The following is an 18573-nucleotide window of genomic DNA, read 5'->3' on the forward strand; positions in this document are numbered from 1 at the left end:
ACACACACACTGCTAATATAGTTGTTTTCAACTAGTTGTTTTTACAATTACAATAGTAATGAGTTAGTTTTTTTTAAGTCGCTCTAATTACATGGAGAATTTGACTGTAGCCGGCTCACTGCTCGCGTGTTCTCCTCAACACAAACAGCCTTAAACAGTTGATGTGTACCAAACATAATATTTTCAGTCTCAACAAAAACAATGAACACAGCCATGCGCTCTCTCTGGACGCAGTCCAGCGTCCACAACACAGCAAGACTCTGATAGGCCCCACTATCACAGTGACATCACATTTGCACGGATCCTCTCTCGTCATAAACACAAGACAATGGCGATTTAGCGTATGACCCACTGATGAAGGCCCTTGCATTTGAAGTTGGCTATTACGAACTGGATGTCTGCGACGACATTCTCGTGAACATCTAAAGCGCACACGGTTTGTAACTCAGAAGTCAGATCCATAAAGACGGCTGCAATTACCACTTATCACAATCCGTGCCGCCATAGAACAAAACGGTGATCTCTGACATAGTAACTTCAAAGCAGACAAACACTGCTTTAACTTTCCAATACTTACACTTTTGCTAGTGTTTTTTGGAAAGACAATGAAAAAAAAAATTCTTGCTGAGCGATGTTCTTACTACAACCCCATGCACACACCGCTTCGATGTGTGTCAAAATCTTAAGATTGACAGACCTGCTGTTGTTATGGTTGCTTAGAAGGGGTTGTTGCACAAACTGGGTTGAAGATCTATTGTAAAAAGCAAAAAGGACAGCATCTTCTGCCCCTAAATCACACCATATACATCACATTAAGAAGCCAAATAGCTTTAGATATAAGCGGATATTCTCAGGAGGGAAATGGATTTTGAGCTGTGTAATCTGATCACTTGAAAACGTATGCACTGGAATTCTTTGTTCACATTCACACTGTCCTGTTCATATGTCAAAGGCAGAGCAGAATATCTTTACAAACAGCTACTTCATGCAGGACACCTTTGCCAGTTTTAATAATCTAAACTGGTTTACTCAGTTCCCAACTCTGCAAGGATCAAATTGACCTTCCCTTTCCTCACAACACATCACACATCTTTTATTTGGAGCCAAAAATCCCTTTTGAGATCTGCCAAACATCGCTGCTTTTAAATCTGCACCAACGAAACATCCCATGCTGAGTCAAAGGAAGGAGAAACCGCCATTGATTAGGGTACAAACAGTGGTTGGCTGTGCTATCTCTGTTGCGTGTTCAATAACAATGGAGCATTTCAAATGTGATCCCAAAGTCATCCAGATGGGTCTATGCGAGGTTCAGAGTCTTGTCTCATGTTACTTTGATTCGGTGTCAGGTTACAACCTGAGATCTATATGGCCTAGATTGGCTCTCATTCCTAATCTGATCAGTGCTATCTGAAATATTTAAAAGCATGTTCAAAGGGTCCGTCCAGCTTTGTTCTCTGAATCCTCCACCAAAGCTGCCGTTTCACACACACACACATACACACAAACACAGTAGCCGTGTCCTAGACCAAATAATTCAACTTCTGTAAGGAACAGTGACACTGAAATATGCAACAGCGGTTAATATTTGAAACATTGCATTTTAATGTTGGACTTAAATACTGAAATGGTCAGAATTTAAACTGTGGTCTGGAACTGTGTTGTTCGATGCATTCTGATGCTTTTCCATCCAATCGTCTGACTTTCCGTGTTTCTTTGTGTCCAAAGGACCAAAGGGTCTAACCATTCGACGCCCACTCACCTACAGTATATGCATGAATGGACGAATACACACAGCTCCTTTCATATCTGTAACCTTCTACATGTCAGCCTCCGTCAGCTCACGGGAATAAACAAGTTGATTCTATACCTGCAGCCCTTGTATGTAACTCCCACTGAGAGCGGGGGCTTTTACTGTACAAATCCACTAAATTGTTACACCATGAAATACTCTTCCCCCGTCTGCAGTTTACAGTGTACGGGAGGTATTTCACTTGCGTCCTGGCTGATGATTAAACACTTCCTGTGGTTGTTCTTTTTCGAAAACTACTGACTCCCTTCTGGGACTTTGTCGTGAAGGTTCGTCTTTTCATTTTCCGTCTCAGCAGTGGAAGCGCAAATCTTTCCTTCATTTAGATGACTCACTTTGGAAGGAAAGACACACCACCCTCCCCTCAAAATATCTTTCTTGCACTAAGTTGTTTTTTTTGTCACTACTGAGTAACGGCACAAAGTAATTTTAAATGGACAGTAATCATGTTAACTTGAGTATCTCCAAAGGCACATTTCAGGTCAATTACAGTTTAATGAAGCCAAAATGTACTAATCACATAGACTTTGCTCTTGGCTATAATTTCATTTTTGCGCACACAAACAGCCAATAATTTATTGTTTCCGCTGCACTTTCATCCAATATGTCCTGGAGGTTAGATATCAAGACTTTTCCCCCCGAAACTGCTGTGTTTGCTATTGTTTTGGAATGCCTCTCGTATAATACATCACTATTGATGGATTCAGCTCCTGGAGCAGCACTTGACCTGCAATTTGAAGAGGAAGCCTATTTGAGTCGTGAAAATGTACAGGTTCTCCTTTCCGACGCTTGATTCTAGATGCTCAGCTTCCGACAACTTTCTCTTACTGAATAAGAAAATACGTTTTATACAAAACACAGTTGAAGATATATTTGTGTATTCTTAGGTCTAACAGCACAGCTCTTGAAACTGAGTTTTTAACTGACTGTGGCTATATCTCGAGTGAGGTTTGTGTTCTATCTGTTTTTACACCTTTGCTAGATGATAGAGTCTAGGCAGAACTATTGAATTGGATAGGTTTGGCCATAGTGTCCCCAATGATATTCTTCCAGGTTGTGATGAGTAAGGGTGTGCAGCTCACAGAGAGAGAGAGTTTCATATTCGTAGCCATGAACCCACCTGTTTTCATCTGTTTGCCAGCTTTGATCCCTCAGCTTCATGGGATTTTTCCCCGCTCTTTGAAATGGCTGCTTTCATAAGTTTATAGATATTGAACGGACCCCTCTTTCTAGCTTTTTCCTCATCTGGCTGTTTTTTTTTTCTTCTAACATCCTCTCTTTGCATGTCTGTCCCTTTCCTTCTCTCTTTGTGGTCTATAAACCATTGATGACTGGGGAAGGATGTAAGGATGCTAGTCTCATTGAGTAAGAGGACAATGAACTGTGTACCCTGCATGTACCTTGAATAAGATCATCCGAAGGTAACACTTTGTCTCATCAGGTACCATCGGTCCCTTAGAGAAGCTGCAAGTCAAGGCCAGAGGACATGTGTAGATGAGGTCAGCAGGAGATAAAAAGCACAGTTCATTTTCAAATGCCGATGTGTCTGTGCGCTCAATATCTGTTCTATAAGCCATGGCTGAATTATGAGCGGCCAAAAAACAGGACAATAGAGGTCCTATTAACAGAATCCCAAATTCAAATAACATATTTTATTAATACTTTCCTCACAGCCAAACATAGAGTGCTTCGTTTGCCAACCTCAGCTCTCACTGCCATATTTTTGCAATCTGTTATTTCGTAGCAATTGTCCCCTGCTGCTTTTTTTTTTACAAGCCAAGTTGGAGAGGAAGCCAAAAAGTTCTTTGGATTTTAGAAAGCGCCCTGACGTCAACTTTAAAGGAATAGTTTGACATGTTTTTTTAATTTTTTTAATTCTCATTATTACCTGAAAGCAAATTAATCAAATGCTAATATTCCTAATTTTGGGGGAGTGGCTTTGGATGGCACTTTGCTTGCTAGATTTCGCAACGTTTGGAGCTAGTGCTGCTAGCTACTTTTATTGATAAATAGCAAAGTTTTTATGTTGGATAATTTTAAAAAATCTAGCGTACTCTTGCTAGTTTCTCCAGATTACAAACACTAGCTAAAGACTTTGTGATGAAAAGGAAAAGCACTGCCTTGATGCGCGATTTGTTTGAAAAAGAAACGCATTCCTGAAAAGGCTCACAGTACCACCCACACACACACACACACACACACACACACACACACACACACACACACATGTTGATTCATGTTTTCCCCATGAACCCACCATCACGGATGGCTACACTTATTTTGTCGACTCGGCAAGCTTGAAATCCAATGACTGACGACAAGACGACCGGAGTCGGCCCTACACCGGCTTCTCTCTGAAAGATGCCAAAGTGTTGCTCATGAATAAAGAAATAAGTCTGTGATCATTTCTCCACAGCAGTCCTTTTAGGGAATCCTCGAGGAATCTGTTTGACTGGCGGTTCAACCTCTGCAATTTGGAGTGCTGCGTAATGACATGCAAAGGAAAAAAACAAAAACGCTGTCAGGCCAAATAGTAGCATGATTGATGACAATTTAAGTGACTGCAGTCAGACATTAACATCCATTTTCCCTCAGCTGTACACGGCGACATGAAGCTACGGCAGTTCAATTTCCTTCTAAAGCTAGGAACTAAATAACTTTTAATAGTTGGAGCCTCCAGACCATAGTTGTTTAAAATCATGGCAACTTTTGATAGGTTTTAAGATTCATCCAAGGCTGCAGCACATCACCTCGGAGAAATTCATTTTCTAAAGAGCAGGAAAGAATGCTGGTTTAGGTTGTTAGAAAAGGTTTGATCTTGTTTCCACAATGTCATAGTCAGGGATGCACTTCTTTAAAAAGTAGCTGACATAAACAGATAAATCCATAGGAGGTGTAGATCATTTATTATTCATGGTCTCTCCATAGGTCTCGGACCAAAGGCCAAACCATACATATTTTAGCATCCTCTTCCTGATCTGTCAGAGGACAAAACCCTCTCTCTCACCAATGTTTTGCACTAAAAGACAACATTAACTGGAGTGTTTTTGCTGGCAATCATAGCAGACCACACACAGTATAGAATGCCTACTAATAACAATCCTCAAAATAGAAGAAAAGACAACAAACAAAAAAACAAGACACGTGATAAAGCAGACAAAAGGTACGACAAAAAAATTATCAAATTAGAGAAGAGACAAAGAAGAGACAGTCAAACAACAAGAGACAATAGACAGAAGACTGGACAAGAACAACAGACACAAATTAACAGACAAGAGACAAGAACACAAATGTGTGACAAGACAAAAAATAACAAAGGAAACGACAAAACAACTGAAAGACAAAAACATGAATAAGACTCTGATTAACATACAGTAATAACCCCATAATTCCACAGCCGTCTTTACAGCTCTGCTTTGTGTGCTGGAGCTCAACTCAAAAGAAAATGTTTCTGCTGTGCACTCTCTCACCTTAATTTGGGAAAGTGCCCAGTTCCACATCATTATCGCCCACATCTGAACTCCTTACTTTGAAGTCTGTTTTAATTTTATTCCAGGAGACTTTTTGTTTTCTTTCAGACTTTCAGCTGAAAAGGCTTGACCCGCTCACGGCCTGATTATCAGCTCGCTGTGATCTGGAGCCTCCAATCAACAATGTCTGCTCTGCAGATATTTAATAAAACGCATTTCTATCTGGCTTGTTGACTTTGCTGACAGAAAATGTTGGATGGGTCACATCAGGGTTCATCTGTCCTCTCCATTAAAGTGAATTAGCAAACACAAGAATCAATGGAGACTAAATTCAGAAGCTGACATTTGAGTTTGGTGAAAAGATTTGTTTCTTCAAATACGCTGTTGGGTGTTTTTCCTATAGTGATTTACTGTATGTTCTCAGTTAGTGAGACGTGTCAGAATTTATGTATTTAAAAAAGTGTTTATTTTATGACACAATATTACATTCCCCATAGAACAACCTCTCTCATCCTCGTCCTGAAGATGCCATCAGCTGGAAATGTTTAATGAAACATTGGGACAGAACATGAATGTGACTTCTTTGATTAGTTAATTATGAGAAGTTAATAATGGAAGCCTTGTCAAGGTGATACGTTTTCCAGAAGCAAATCGTGGTGGGGGGGTTGTATCTTTAAACTGCTACCTGACTTTGTGTTGCGTTTCATGAGAAAATATGAGTCGCAATGCAGTCGGGAAATTGTATGAGTGGCAACTGCTATCTGATTACAATGAAATGCTTTATCGTGCTAAATCTATTTCTTGTGCATAATCCTTTTGTAAAGTCGGCTAATTGAATTTTTTACGAGATTATAGCTCCCTTCCCAAGTATTTAATTCCTCGATACTCTATTCTGTGTGTACTGTTTGCAAATGTGCCTTTTGCCATCACTCGCTTCTTATTAATGCTTATTAAGATGGTAATCACAAGCCTCATTATCTGTAAAAACAACCAAAACAAAACCAGCCCTGGGCTCCACAGAGTAAACGCCACATCCCAGTTTCGAACCACTATTTGACCAATCAAAGAAGTTTCACTTACACTGAATAATAAACGGATCAGTAATGCCAGAAATAAATTTACATAACGCCTTCGTGAAATAAAAATTCAAGGTCTTTTGAATGGCGGCAACCGGGTTTAATGTGTTATTCATGAAGAAAGTTTCTGGTCGATGAACAGCTGAAAGCTGGGCAGCTGATGTCACTGGGGGACAAGAATGCAGCTGTGACTACTGTTTTAAATGTGGTACTCCTAGCGTGTTAGTTGGCACAAATAACGAGCTTATTACTGAACTTTTCCGGCTGCTTTCTGTGACATTTTCCGAGGTAATGAAGCAGAATGTGAAGTGTGTTGAAATTCCAGCAGTGACTGCGGTCCATTCTGATGGTGGTTATTTTAGGCCGCGTGTGTGTGATATACCGCACACACTGTTCTTGTTATTTGTACAGGACACTGCAATGGAATTGGTTATTGAAAAAAGTATACCTTTTTTTATGAGAAATTCTGAATATTCTTCTTTGAAAGCCAATCATCCTTTTCTTTATCGGTCACACACCGTGCATTTCCTGCCATGTCGAGGACGGGGCTGAGAGCACTTACAGATTACCTCTGTCCTAATCAATTAAAACCAACCGTTCTTAATTGTTTTTCAAACCAGCATGCAGGAGCTCAGCAGGAGGCTGATTAATAGAGTTCACAGCACCTTTACCTACCTACCTGTTTCCAGTTTAATCTGGGGTCATTTCACAGCAGCTGTAATAACGATACACTAGTTAGAAGTTTTACTTCTTTTTTTTTTCTTCAACCTAGTTAAGAGGTTAAAAGAAGAAACTATTTTGTCACTAAATGATAAACGTCATGGATGTTCCAATAGGTCCTACCACCTGAACAACAATGTGTGCATGTATATTTATTCTCACACCAACCAGTGCACATGTCAGGGATGGCGTGTTGGTATGCGTTGGTTAAATGCATTGTGTCTTTTCAAAATAAAATTTAGGTTTAGGAAGTTAGGTTTAGGAAAAGAGCGTGGTTGATGTTAACTTGACTGACCAACAACTCTCGTGAGTCACGTGACTAACGACACTAACGACTGACTCGACAAAAATGAAACTCTAACCTTTAGTTTTGCACAGAACACGAACAGCAGTCTCCTGGACGGAGGTGCTGTGTTTGTTTGACCTAAACACTTGCAAGCATCAGATTTAAAAGTCCACAATATCCACTTAAAAGGACTTAAAACGATTGCAGGGCTGCACAACCTACAGCTGAAAGCAGGGTGAGGTACAATGGAAAGCAGAAGGCTTTGTGCACAAGTTGCAAGTGTTCTATAAAGCATAATAAATAGCCTGGGAGTTTCCATTCAGTTATAAGTAAGATTGTTCCAATAGAGGAATCTCTGGTCTCATAAAGAAGTCGGGCCTGCCCTCTTATAGAAAAGCAGATGGAGCTGAAATGGATCCTTCAGCCAGAGCATCTTTTCAGAGAGGAGAAAATGAATCCCTCGAATTGAACTCTGAAACTTCAGTCCGCTCCCCAGAGGAACTCCCCTCCTACATTTTATTTTTTTCCCGCACATGATCAGTTTACAATGATGTGAGTAATGTAATTGCTGCTCACCTGACTCGGGTTTCCACCGCAGCGTTCAATTCTCCGCTGCAGCAGTGAGACAGGAAACGGCATTTGCATTTCCTGTGGTATGGATTAGTTAACAAGCGGCGGCCTGTGTGGTATAAAAGCTGAGTATTTTCCGATACATCAAGCTGAAGCAGTTTAATTAGCGAGACCATAAATATATTTTGCTTCGATGGGCTTCCTCTTTTGTTTTAAATAACGCTGTGCCGCCGCGGGCAGCAGCATTAACGGGTTAGTTACAGATCCACTTAATGTGGAGGTCTCATGCAAACACTCATCCTTATTCACATGTACTGCATTACTTTTGTACACAATGTCTACACATGTAGTACATGTACAGTAAGAGCATGTATTGCACATTTATTGAGATGTTCAGGCACCATGTTCTTATTCTACAGGAAGGTTTGGCAATATCATCACTTTGTCTTTATTTGTAGACACCAATACATGCATCCTTCACTATTGGGGAATTGATTGCCCAGGAAATTTCACAGCGGCTGCAAGGAAATATTAAATTCCTCTGAGTAAAGTAAACCTCAGCAGAGAGCTGGCTGTGAATGTTGGCTGTGTTAAAGTGGATTGAAAAAGGCATCTGCTTTGCTGGAAACACTAAACAGGATGACGCCATAAGCTGTCCTACATCTGTTTGAGGTTTTACAAGCTATTGTGTAATATTATGAGAGACGGTGTCTACACAGCTCCAAGCAACGGATGAAATATTAATCTGAGGGATGTGGAGTGTCAGAAAATATGTCCAAAACTAAAATACAGGGTGATTAAAAAGGCAGATTTATATTCGGATTTCATCTCTTGTATCTCAGAGGAAATAGTTATAGATGATAGATTAAGATATGTTAATGTCTACTGTTATCAGTGTCTGAAATGTAAACCAAGGCCTGTCGTGTGTGTATGTGTGTGTGTGTGTGTGTGTGTGTGTGTGTGTGTGTGTGTGTTTGTGTTTGTGTGTGTGTTTAGATACATATTTTTGAGCTTCTGGCACAAACCAGAAGCTCCAAACATTTTCTCTTTCCATTCCTTGGTTTCCTTGCTCGAGCTACTTTTCCACATAAAGACGGGAGACCACACTGGAACTGAGGGGATTGGACAAATTTGATGAGCGCAAGCAATGAAGCTTCCGGCAATTCTGACTCTAACACTCTCAAACAACCCAAAGCAATAATGTTGCTACTGTAGCTTGAAACGCGCTTAAGAAGATGACTGAATTGCAGTTGCTTCATGCTGTGAGAGTGAACGGAATGCTGACAAGTTTTATTACATTTTAGTAAATTTGGTAACACTTACTGGTTCTTCTGTAGCTCCTAACATTGCTATTCGTTACATCTGTGTTTCCAACCTTATTAAGGTGTCTGGACATTAAATTTGTTCGTAGCACGGCATCGCTGTTTGGCCCTGATTGACATTGTTCTGCACTGGCTGCCAAAAGAAATGGAAATAAAGACACCCTATCTTGGAGTTTCATTCCTTTTGGTAGTTTTTGTTGCATAGATTCATAGTAGACCGTGGCCTTCTAATCTGTTATCAATAGTATTGCTGTATACAAGCTGCAATATACCCACAGGAAGGGTTAGAGTGAAGGCAAGACGGTTAATGGCTCACACGCCCACACAGACGCAGAGGAAAGCTACTGCAAAATAAAATAATTCCCAGCGTTTGTGTGCATTGAAACACGAGTATTCCAAACCCGTGATTATTTGATAAATAATGCTCCTCAGAGGTCTGAAGGCTCTTATGTCTTGAGTGCTCTTCGCTGGTAATTTAGGGAAGAGGTGGGTAGATGTGTAATGCATGGCAGCGGGATGGGGGCTTTGCCTGACCAGCACACACACACACACACACCTCAGGGAACTGATGGTACACTCACCCTCTCCTCCATGTAGGTCGCACTTTATTTTCTTTGGGATGTTGGCGCCATAATGGTGTTTAGCCAAGGGGGTTAGTGAAGAGGAACACTGCCACAAAAGCCCCAAAGAATATGATATGCACTTTGTACACCAAAGCTGAGGGCAGCGCACAGAAGCTTAGGTGTAAACCAGGGAATCTTGCGAAAAGTACACGGTGTATTTCTTACTGTAGTTGCTGACATGTAACTATTGCTTGGTCTTGCACTCATTGTGCTGTTCTTTGGCTTTTCACTCACTTCGTTCTCAGCTTTTAATGATTTCTCGCAGCTATTTTCAACCTGTACACGTTTTCATAACTTACTTCACCGGATAGTTTTATTTGGCTGCAGGCAGCAGGAGCACCGCTCCCAAAAAGTGCACATGGGGCCAATTCCAAAAAGTAATAATACAAATCTCTACAACACAATAACACTTACACTGCATTAAGATACTGTAATGTATAATTACTCTTTTCTATGTGTATTTATCACAGACATGGATATAACATAATGCTTGTTGGAAGCAGCAGCAGCAGCTTCAGTCCTCTGTCAGTGTCTGTGCAGGATGCGTTCAGGCACATTATCAAGTGTAGGTCACTCGTGTTCTAGCAGTGCTCAGAGTTCAACACAATCACAGTTACGCGCTTAAAACGGATGATGCGTTAGGTTACATGTGTTACATTACATTACATTACAGTCATTTAGCAGACGCTTTTATCCAAAGCGACTTACAATAAGTGTATTCAACATCGGTATTCAAGAGAACTACTAGTCACCAGAAGTCATAAGTGCATCTCCTTTATTAAACAAGCATCTAAGAGCATAAACCAGAGCAAAAGTACAGTGCAGAAACAAACGAATACAATAAGTGCAACACACTAGTATGGATACAATAAGTGCTAAGTGGAAGGCTCAGGGTAGGCCTTCTTGAAGAGGTGAGTTTTCAGCCTGCGCCGAAAGATGGGCAGCGACTCTGCTGTCCTGACGTCAGTGGGGAGTTCATTCCACCACTGTGGGGCCAGGACAGAAAACAGCCGTGACCGTCGTTCAGGAACCTCTGATCGACGGGGCAACCAATCGCCCCGAGGTAGCAGAGCGAAGTGGTCGGGCGGGGGTGTAGGGCTTGACCATGGCCTGGAGATAGGAAGGAGCTGTTCCTTTCACTGCCCTGTAGGCTAGCACCAGAGACTTAAACTGGACGTGGGCTCTTACAGGTAGCCAGTGTAGAGAACGGAGAAGGCAAGTTGTGTGGGAGAACTTGGGGCGATTGAACACCAGGCGAGCTGAAGCTTTCTGATGGCCGACGCCGGGGCTCCGGCAAGTAGAGAGTTGCAGTAGTCCAGGCGGGAGATGACAAGAGCCTGGATGAGCACCTGCGCCGTCTCGTCAGTGAGGAAGGGGTGAATCCTCCTGATGTTGTAGAGCAGGAATCTGCAGGAGCGTGTAACCGATGCAATGTTTGCTGAGAGTGACAGTTGGTCATCCAGGGTCACACTATTTTGCCTTCCCCTTCAACAAACGCTGTATGTCGCTTTTTTTTTCATCAGAGAACAATCCCTTTTATTCAGTGTTACTTTTGCAGTCAGGAAAACACGACTTTAGATGTGAGATCAAATGTGCTAACATGCAGAGAGTCGGCTTCTCTGTTTGTTCTGATGTGACATGAAGGCCGTGGAAGAAGGCAGCAAGCATAGTGAACATGGAGATAACAAGTCCTGTATATCCACTGGAAGACATGATTGAATTTTGCATTTCTATTGAGCTATATGTAAATTGAGTGTGATTTAGTTGGACTTGTTTTGATTGATTTGCCTCAGAGACAAGGTTCTCAATTAAGTGAAACACATTTTCTGCAAAATCAGCAGCCATGATGTCAGAGACTAGTAAATTACAACCCACATTGAAATTAGCTGGTTCCATCCTTTAAATATTTAGCCTCAGACATTTACTCTGGGCCAGCCTCTGCCTAATGGGAGCCCTTTTAATGAATACTAAATGAGCCATGTATCCACAGAGCGGCTTCACAACACGTTTCCTGCAATAATGGGATATTTGGCTTAACTGGCTCGGTTGAGAGTTTGAAAAGATAATAGACGCTGAGCATTGATGGTGTCTCTTAAAAAGAAACACCATGCAATGAAAGCAGTTAGCCTTTGGCTGCTTAGATTCGCTAATTCAGCATCATTCCCGAACCTCCCAATGAAGACTCTAATGATAGAAACCAGATTCGAGAGGAGTTTTATTTGTTCACTTTGGTCCTGAATCTGTGATGTTTTATTTACAGGATAGCCTCTGTAACTCCCAGACCTTCCCTCTGGCTTTTGTTTGCCGAGAAAACTCTCTCAAGCGGTCTGCTCTTAATATAGCTTCAAACCAAAACCATAAGAATAAGAATTACTCATATCTGCCGCTGGCAGATCCCTAACATTGTCTGCAGCCTGGGAAGAAAAAAAAAGTGTGTGCAATAAATCAAAGTTGTTTTGCATGGATAAAAATACGCCGTTATCTGACTTCTGAGTTGCAGTCTTTGACCTGTGGGATATTTACACTTCAAACGTGTCTACCTTCCAACAGCCGTTATTCCTAGTGGGGGTGGGTCCTCTGAGCACAGCTTAGACCCTTGAAGTAAATACGGCAGAACTGTTTGGATCATCCATCTTCCCTCTTGGATGACTGTACTGACGACTATCCTCTCCACGGTGGGGAAAGGGGAAACAGTGCACAAGGTACTTGGAAAGGATAATTAGAGCAGCTGACAGGCCAATTACTTAACCAAACCCAACAATTTCCGTTATCTAACTTTTGCCTCCCACATCTTCTTCTGCAGAGGTCTTCCTCGGATCGCAGATCTCCGCACGGGGCCTAAAATGTCACTCAATTTTCCATAAGTAACAAAGAGATGAGAGTATTAGCAGTCGACTTGCCGTCTCGGATGCCATTATGGCTCTCAGAGGAGCCATTAGGGGATGGAGGGAGAAACAGCAATGGAGGTGAAGACTGCCATTACTCACCTTGAACTGCAGTAAGTGAGGAACATCAATTACACCGACAGTGATTCGGCCATCTCAATGTAATTCAAATAAGTGGGTAACAGGGGGAATTGTTATCCTATTTGAGACTATTAATGGTAATGAGCTTCACCTCACAGGTGGCTAAATATAAAGAAGCACATCTCAATTTATTCTCCGAGCTCAGCTCCATGTGGAAAGATATTTACCATTACGTTTTGTTGTGTGTGTGCATTATTCAATCATAAAGCATCATCATTGGGGACCCTAGCCTAGAAATATGAAGTATGAGAACGCTTGTGACGAGAAGTTCGGCAGATTGAATCCCAAACCGGCTGTTTAATTTGAATACGAACACTCTGACTGCGCTCTAAAGCTCATGTTTAATATCCAGTGGATATGGATTTGTGTCACACAAGTTGTTATACTTAAAGCTTGATCATGAGTTGTTTGTGGGTTAGGGTTATGGGCTGGGGACCATGAATGTTGTGTCAAATTTCACTGCAGATCATTGTTAAAGAATGTCCTTGTGATTTTTAGCAACAGACGGACCTGCATTGCCATAAAATGGCAGAGAAGAAAAGAATGATGGAACTTTACCAGAACTCTCAACTCAGTTTGCATTTATAGATGACTCTCTAGAAACCGTTCCAAAAGTTTGGCTTGTCAACAGAAATTTCATTTCAGTCATATACTTATTAACTTTCCTTGTCAAGCTGCTTCTTGGGGATTAATTTCGGAGATCCTTAAACCTCCAGGTTCTTTCTGTAACACCCAGAGGGACCACTTCTAACTCTAATGGATAGCTGTAAAACAAAGACTGTGGCAGACGCACTGCGGTTACAGTCGATGAGTATATCTCTGTCTGGAGCACAGTAGTCTACTGCAGGTACAAAAAATCCCACATCAATAACACACCGCAAGACAGATTAGGCAGAGAGGGGGGACTTGTTTTTGTTCTAATCTCATTGCATTGGTGGTGGGAGCAAAAGGTTGGCTTTGGATAGATTTTTGTCAGGGAGCTCCTTTGGGACTTCAGGCAAAATCTTTCATCCGTTCGCCAGGGAGGCACCCAATGAGCAGCAAGAGAGGGGAGAGCTCTCAGGAGGAAATAAGAAATGAGGCAAGAGAGGAATCTTGAAATTGTACTCAGAACTTTGCATTAATGCGAGAGAAGTACAAAGTCAGGAGGTTGCAGAGAGTGAACAACCACTTTACAAGGTTTTCAAATGAAAGGATGTTGTATCTGGCCAGCTGTACGCCTTTGCTTTGGTTCACGCATGTGGGCGGTGAATCCTCTTTAGATACTGAATGGATTTGAAAGCGGGAACCTTGAATGCTAACCCTCCGCAGTCGTCCACAGAGCAGAAGATCCTTGACATTATCACATCACTCGCATTAAAGTCATCATCATCAGGACAAAATGTCAAATTGGTGGAAAGCAACAATCCCCGTAAAACATGTAACCTTTTTTTTGCCGTGTTCTCTCCGAGTCCCCGCAGAGCCTTTTTTTCATCCGCAGCCGTTCGGTCACAGAGGCCGAGTTTCGCAAATTTTCCTGACATTTATGAAACGCGATTAGTTGGGATATTTGCCATCTGTGCCAAACCTACCTCAAAATCACATTATGCACAACGCGGTGAACAAGCTTCCATGTTACCGCTGAAGATCAGCGATGGGAAATAACTCTGGATGCATTTTGATGTCCATTTGTGTGCAGGCAGCAGTGAAGTATGTAGAGCTTCAGTCCTCTGTGTCTCACGGTACAGCGGTCTACTGTAAATACACCCGATCCCTCTGTAGTTCACACTTTACACTTCTGCTGATCTGGAAGTCAAAGAGACACAATTTCAAAGACTCAGGTGCATCATTGCTTTCAACTTAAAAAGAATTCCTCGGCATAAAGTTCAAAGGCAGTGTTGGAAATATTTTTTTTCCTGCTCTTCTGTGAGAACCCAACTAGAGCGTGGTGTTTGGTGCCAATTTAAACTAAGTCAAAAGAACATCAGATTGAGTCGCCATGTGAGCACGGTCTATTTAGAGCAAGTCGATGGCAGCTCGATCCCGCCACGCACAGGATCACAAACGACAGATGAATAGATAAATGATTAATACAGTGATGAATGCAGGTGATGACAGGCTTCCCTTTTTTATTTTACACGCAAGACTAGCAGAGCATCGCAGAGTTAGATGGAGACAAAAGCTCAATTGGCATCCAGATGTGTATTGGTATTGTTTCCCCTGCGATCCATATTATTGAGAGAGACTGCACGTAAGCCTCTGATGCACGGATCAATGGGCTCCCAGATGGACTAATTAGGAGTGTTTTTTATCCACTTGAACAGATATCCACAAAGTTAAAAATAGAAGTGTATTACGTGACCTTTTGTCTCTTGGTGTTACAGGTTTTATCCGCACAGCCTTCCATGAAATGCACATTGTACTTGTATATGAGATATACAAGAGATATATATGGGGAAAATCCAAATTAGAAATGTTCTCTAAAATATCTTTAAGAGACTGTAAAATACAGTTTTTCTCCTAATTAACCTAGAATTAAACCACTTAAAAATCCAAAAGGGCATGCTCATTTCTCGTAATGCTATTGCAAATACACTTTTGTCTTTTCCTGACACATTTTCATAAAATAAGGTGGATGCCACTTATACCATCGACATAAACTTCACTTCATTTAAAGACTGTCCCCGCCAGAAAAGCAACAGCACACTTTCAAAGAGCCCCATGTCAACGCATTATAAACATACTTACAATGCATTAATATCTGCTTATAGCAGTGTAGAATTTTGATTCAAAACATTCATAAATATTCACAATACTTAATAATTGCTGCTCTCTCACTGACGTTTCATTTGCTTATGATATTATTTGGGAACACCTAAACTACGAACTGATATCATTAATACTTATTTAAGGCAATCAAATGCAAATCTTATGTTATATAATGCAGGCCTACGTACCTTTTACTTACTGTACATATTCATGCACATCCTTATTTGACAAATGATATAGAATAAAGACGGACAGTAAACTGTTCATCTCTGTATAATGTTTATATGCTTCCAAATCCTCTCGCCTAAAGTGATAAAAACAACAAGAATAATGATCTTTTATTTCTTTCGATTTTTACATGAGTATAAAACCAGACTCGGGGACGTCTCTGGAATAAAATCTCTCCCAATCAACGCAGCAGGTGTCGACATGACGAGGTAAGCTTGTCGTTTTCTTTTAGAACTTAAAGTGACAGCCCCGCAGTAGGGTTAGGGTGTGTCCTATATAAAATATGCTTGATTTATTCATTTTTTTTGTCAGAGAGAACCCACACAGCCCCATGAATATATTCCATTTGATATTCTCTGGGCCGCTTGATCTTGATCCTCTGCTTGTTTTCCTGTGCTATGAATATATTACCAGGACACAAAAGAAAATAATTTCATTTGGGGGGAAAAACCATGGCTGCATGGCTAGGGAGCGGAGGATAAGAATGGCTGAGGAAGGCCACGGTCTTATCAAACACTACTTTTCATAAGTAGTGTTTGGGAGAAAAAAGTGAAAGTAGGACACAGTTTTATCATTTTGTCAAGCTGGCGGCTGTGACTGTAGCTACCGGTCGTTATCAAGCCACTGAAAGAACTCAATATACTGCTCACTCTGGCAAAATCTCACTGCGCCAACTCCCACAGGAGGCAGGTATCGCCATTGATCGCGTGTCCGTGAGGAGGTGTAAGTGGTGTTGGTGTAAACATTTCATTAAAGCTCCCACATGTGAATTCAGAAAAATCTCACGCACAGAAACACATTATGTAAAATAGGGTTTTCCACATTCCTGCCTACAGCTTTGCACTAATCCTATCAAAGCGAGTGTAACGGAGGATGTTTTCTTCTGAAGCTGTGTACAGTAGCGCTGAAGGAGTCACTGACGTGTGTTGTAACAGTGCCGGCTCATCCAGCAAAGGACAAAATGTAATAGTTAAGAATCTATTTTACTATGTCGTTGATGTACATTAACTTACTAATGTAAGATTTTACTTTGAGATTGTTTTTGTCATTGCCAGTCAACCTAATGTATTATTTTAGTTCAAGGATTAACATGATTTGAAGTTGTTTATTTGACACCCAAATCTCTTTTATGGAATTTAGAAAAGCAAATTGAATTCAACTAAACCGAATCACAGATTGTGCAAAAATCTGTCTCATAAAAAGTTGCCAGTTTAATCAACAATTTAGAGAGGTGTTGATCCAACTTGACCCTCATTTTGGAGGACGTAGCTCTTTGTGCTGTTGCACTTCAATTTTGTTATCTTAAAAAATGTTTGTAATATTATGTCCTCCAAACTAATTGACTTTCCTCAGCTTTTGGGTAACTGCACACGTAGTTTCACATGGCAATGTGCCTGAAGATGTGATTATCTGCAGTGCTTTGTGCACATGTAAAGTCATGAGGAGGTGATGTGATGTGGATGAGATAATGTAGACTCATTATCTTGGTGTGAACCAATCTTTGAACCTGGATGTATCTGGTTACCCAAATAAACTGCTTTGTGTCGATGCGTGTGCACGTTATTACCAAATGAAGCTGATCCTCTGATATGAGAAGTCTACTTCAAAATGACTTCCTCCTCGTACTAATCAGGTTGCTGTGACATTGAAACATCTCACCCTTTTCATCTGTGTGCACTCATAGTCACACCATGTTATGAATACTTCTCAGTTCAGACGGAAAATATTGCACAAACTATTCAAAAGCATCATCGCTTATTTTCATCCAATTAGAAGAAACCTCGCAGAGGGAACGGGGCCAATCTGAAATGAAATGACAAAACATGAAAACAATTGTTTTTTTGTGGATGCAACGGAAAAACTTAGTCACAAGAAAAGCTCCTAAACTCAAAACTAAGACCCTTCCTTGCCTAATCACATGGACATTTGTTCTGGTTGTTTGCTTAAAATTTGAAAGCTGAAAAGTTAATTTGTTGTAATAATAATGTTAAATACACTGGATTACACAGAGTGACACTTCTCAGAGTCAAGAGCTTTACATTTGTGTGTATTTTGTGGAATCATTAGATTTACCAGTGCCAGGAAATCCTGCTCATAATGTTAGAGAAGTATTCCGATCGCAGAAACTAAAGAGCCAAATACGATGATGGATTACCAAGTGGGTCATGAGAAGTTTTTATGTGGGCGGATGGAAAAGCAGTAAAGAAGTAACTTCCACACTCAAAGACATAATCTGCTGAGAGAATAAAGTTCATGGATTGATGGTATCATCACTTGACATATTTTCACTGCGCAGACAGACGTCGGCTGAAGAAAAACATTCTCGTTCTCTCGATATCTGTTAAATCTCTTGCATGAGTAGATGTGTACGTCTATCAACGGAAAACAGGAAATCTTTTGGGAAACATCGTCTCAGAGTCGTGGAGACAAATGTGTCTGTTTGCTAGTCTTTGACATTTCATTATTTGTTTTCCCTGCATGCTTTGTGAATGTTTCTCCTGGCTTTCTCTCCTGCACCGTCTTCATGTATTAGCATGAGATAGCCCAGGGATGCATATTCAGGTTCATCACCATCATTTGCCATTAAAGTGGTCACCATGGCAACAACTCTGCCGCAGCCAGTGTGGCTATTCATCTCGCGTTTTAATTTAACCCCTCGTTTAGTAGAGAGCTCTCTGCAATCCATCGCTCTTACAG

This window comes from Anarrhichthys ocellatus, unplaced genomic scaffold, assembly GCF_004355925.1.
Source record: "Anarrhichthys ocellatus isolate YVR2014 unplaced genomic scaffold, GSC_Weel_1.0 scaffold10, whole genome shotgun sequence".
In the NCBI taxonomy this organism is placed as follows: domain Eukaryota; kingdom Metazoa; phylum Chordata; class Actinopteri; order Perciformes; family Anarhichadidae; genus Anarrhichthys; species Anarrhichthys ocellatus.